At 38.9% G+C, this 4,388-nt stretch overlaps 1 non-coding gene across 1 annotated transcript; it reads right to left on the bottom strand.

The window, feature by feature from the left end:
• Positions 1–1,802: 1,802 nt before the first annotated feature.
• Positions 1,803–1,909, bottom strand: LOC127098885 (small nucleolar RNA R71). Its single transcript, XR_007793569.1, has one exon. It is a non-coding gene; the product is annotated as a small nucleolar RNA R71 (small nucleolar RNA).
• Positions 1,910–4,388: the final 2,479 nt, after the last annotated feature.

Here is a 4,388-nt window from a genome sequence, read left to right as displayed (position 1 = left end):
ATCATCCAAACTTAGAACAGAGGCAAACTCAGAGCAACTTTGTTTCACTTAGGCATATATTCAGTATTTTAAAGTGGTAATCGCTTCGCATTGGGGTGTTACCACAATTGTGTAATCGAGTCTGTAATCGAGTTTGGAGCACTTTGGAAGGAAGTTAATCCTGCCGCCATTTTCATTTTCACTTTGCAGTTTATTCAACCCTCCGATTGGAGCAGGTTTTTATTACTTGTCTTTATCTATTTTATTTTCTCACACTCGCTTTACTTTTATTTATTTCTCGCACTCGCTTTACTTTATTTATTTCCCGCACTCGCTTTACTTTATTTATTTCTCGCACTCGCTTTACTTTATTTACTTTCCGCACTCGCACTACTTTCATTTATTTTCCGCACTCGCACTACTTTTATTTATTTCCCGCACTCGCACTACTTTTTTTTAAATTAATGCACTTTTACTTTACCATATCTAACTAAATTTATAAGGTTAGAATGTAAGGATCATAATTGAACCGATAATCCATACAATTGTTCGTAGAAACACTGAAGGGCTATTTTGACTTTTAATTTAAGTTTTCCCGCACTTCAATTCCGTTGGGTAAGATCGAAAGTCGTCCAACGTCTATTTAAACTTAATTGTTTTTAACTATTTCAAAAACAGCGAAAGCGCTTTGTTTAGTTCATTAGGAGTCTTAATTTAAGAAGAAAAGAGATTTTAAAACTATTTTCGGACGCGTTTATAAGTTTAGAGTCTGGTTCGTGAGAACCTCTTTTGGTTAAGAAAACCAGGTTAAAATACTTTTCAACTTAGTCAAGATACTATATTTCTTAAAAACAGGTTTACTACTCTAACCTAATGCGCGCCTTTTTATAAGTGACAATAAGAGGATTTGATTAGGGAGTACAACTCGGTTCTGAATACGCGAAAGCGACAGTTCCTATTAAAGTAGTTCTTTTCAAAGTAGGAAACACTGCCCATAAGTAGTTCTATTAGCAAGTACTTGGATTATTAATTGATTACGTGAATTACATTCGACCCTATCTTTATTAATTAAACTTTATTCAACACTTTACTTTTCACTGCACACTCTAAAAACACCTATTTTAATCGCCTTGGATTAACACCATAACAACAGATAACGATAGATTGACACTTGGTCTCTGTAGATTCGACAATCTTTTATATTACTTTGACGCGTTCGTATACTTGCGAAAAGCACGCATCAAGTTTTTGGCGCCGTTGCCGGGGACCAATTTCGTCAAATTTCATTTACCTGTAGTTATATCGTTTAGACTTAGGTTATTTCCCGCCGGTCAATACGAAGAACTCGCAGCATCGGAAGTTTAAGCTTAGTATACCCTCTGGCGGAACCTGAACGTTACGCTCGCGCACGTTTATTCTTTCATAGAATTAAGAGAGCTATGGCCGAAGATCAAAACCAAAGACCTCTTAAGGATTTCGCTCAACCATCCAACGAAGAACCTAGTTCTAGTATAGTAAACCCAACCAACCCAGCTAATAATTTCGAACTTAAACCATCCCTGTTGCAACTAGTGCAACAGAGACAATTTGCAGGTCTCGCTACTGAGAACCCAAACCAACATTTAAAAATATTTCTTCAATTAGAAGACACTTTTAAAACCAATGGAGCTTTTCCTGAGGCAATACGTTTAAGATTATTCCCTTTTTCCCTCAGAGATAAAGCCCTATCATGGTTAGATTCCCTTCCACCCAATTCCATTACGACTTGGGATAACCTTAGAAGAGTATTTCTTGCTAGATACTTTCCCCCGAGTAAGACCGCTGTTCTTCGAAACCATATAACTAGATTTACCCAAAACCAAGGAGAATCGTTGTTCGAAGCTTGGGAGAGATATAAAGAGTTGTTATGAGCATGCCCATATCATGGTTTAGAAAATTGGTTAATCATTCAAACCTTCTATAATGGACTTCACTATAACACAAAGATGACCATCGACGCTGCTGCAGGCGGTGCTCTGATGAACAAACCTTATCCTGAAGCTAGTGCCCTCATCGAAGATATGGCTCAAAACCATCAATCATGGGGAGTCGAACGAGCGACAATTGAGAAGAAGGAAGCCCAAGGAGGAGTGCATGAACTAAGATCTATAGACATGATGCAAGCTAAAATGGACGCATTAGCCCTTAAGGTCGAGAATATGTGCATAAACCCGAATACTGTAGCCGCAGTGTCGTCGGATTGTGAGATATATGGAACCAAAGGACACCAATCTGCAGAATGCAGTCTATTAAACAAAACCCACTCTGAGCAAGTGAACTACACCCAAGGGAACCCATACTCGAATACCTATAACCCTGGATGGAGGAATCACCCGAACTTCTCCTATAAAAACAATAACCCAATCCAAAATAATGCACCTCCGAGACCTAGTTATCAAGCCCCAAGATCAAATCAACCTATGCAACCAGTGCCACCAAAGCCGAGCCTTGAGAAAATTATGGAAAATTTTATCACCGCTTAAACCCAACAAAACATGGAGTTCATGAACCAGAACATTCATGTTAACGAATTGATTACTCAGTTAGGAACCAAGGTTGACCAAATAGTTACTCATACTAAGATGCTTGAAACCCAGATCTCTCAGGTAGATTTAAACCAAGCCCCTCAAACCACACCTGGAGGATAATTCCCTGGACAACCTCAACAAGATCCGAGAGGACAAGCCAATGCCATTACCCTTCGAAGTGGGAACGCTTATGATGAGCCACCAAACCCTAGATTGAGTGAACCCAAAACTTCTAAGGAATATACCAAGCCCCCGGACGAAGTAAAGGAACCAGAGGAATCTGAAAACTAGGAAGGTCGAGAGAAAGGAGAAGAACCTAAAGATAAAACTTACGTACCACCCCCGCCATATAAACCACCTATACCATATCCGCAAAGACTCAAACAAACCCAGATCAATAAACAGTATCAAAAATTTATTAAAGTTATAGAAAAACTTCATGTAGAAATCCCTTTCACAGAAGCCATCACCCAAATACCTTCTTATGCAAAGTTTCTCAAAGACATCCTTACCAACAAACGTAGACTTGACGATCCGAAGCCTTTGGAATGTAATGCTATTTCCGAGGACAAAATTAGCAAAGAAAGATAAAGATCCTGGAAATTTCTCCATTCCTTGTCTTTTGGGAAGTCATGTCATCGAAAAAGCTTTTCTAGACTTAGGAGCTAGTGTGAGCCTAATGCCTTTAGCAGTTTGTGAGAGGTTAAACTTAGGAGAATTACAGCCCACTAAGATGTCACTTCAGTTAGCCGATAGATCTGTCAAGTATCCGATAGGCATTTTAGAAGATGTCCCTGTTAGGATAGGTCAGTTATTTATCCCTACTGATTTTGTTGTCATGGACATCAAAGAGGACAATGATATACCAATCCTTCTAGGTATACCATTCTTATCAACTGCAGGAACCATAATAGATGTCAAGAGAGGAAAGTTGACCTTTGAGGTAGGTGACGAGAAAATAGAATTTATACTTTCGAAATTTCTTATGGCACCTGTGATGGGAGACGTGTGTTATGCCTTAGATATCATTGATGAATGTGTTAGAGAATTAGAACAAGAAGAAGTTATAAAAACAATTAAGTTACCGTCAAGTCTCATAATGGAAGATGATGACTTTTAGAAACCCTTCATCGATGATAACCTTTACGAATGTTTATCCCTTACCCCAGATCCTATGCCATGCCCTAAGAAACCAACCTTAGAACTTAAGGAACTGCCTAAGAACCTGAGATATGAGTTCCTCGATGAAGAGATGAATCGTCCAGTCATAGTCAGTGCTACCTTGAGCCAAGAGGAAACAAACCAACTTTTAGACGTTTTACGAAGATATCCCTCAGCCTTAGGATATAATATCTCTGATCTGAAAGGTATAAGCCCATCCGTTTGCATGCATCGGATTTCGCTCGAAGAAGATTCAAAACCCTCCAGGGAACATCAGAGAAGAATAAACCCTATAATGAGTGATGTTGTTAAAAAGGAAGTTCTTAAGTTACTTGAGGCAGGTATAATCTATCAGATCTCGGATAGTAAGTGGGTGAGCCCTGTGCATGTAGTACCTAAAAAGGGAGGCATCACAGTCGTGCAAAACGGTTAGAAGGAGGATGACGGATGTGTATAGACTATAGAAAATTAAATAAAGCAACCAGGAAGGATCATTTCCCTTTATAATTTATAGACCAGATGTTGGAGCGTCTAGCCAGACACTCTTACTTCTACTATCTAGATGGATACTCAGGATTCTTCCAAATACCTATTCATCCCGAAGATCAAGAAAAAACTACCTTTACATGCCCTTATGGAACTTTTGCCTACAGACGAATGTCATTCGGCCTCTGTAATGCC

This window comes from Lathyrus oleraceus, chromosome 6, assembly GCF_024323335.1.
Source record: "Lathyrus oleraceus cultivar Zhongwan6 chromosome 6, CAAS_Psat_ZW6_1.0, whole genome shotgun sequence".
In the NCBI taxonomy this organism is placed as follows: domain Eukaryota; kingdom Viridiplantae; phylum Streptophyta; class Magnoliopsida; order Fabales; family Fabaceae; genus Lathyrus; species Lathyrus oleraceus.
The sequence above is the reverse complement of the archived record's forward strand: the minus strand, read 5'-3'. Positions and strand labels throughout refer to the sequence as shown.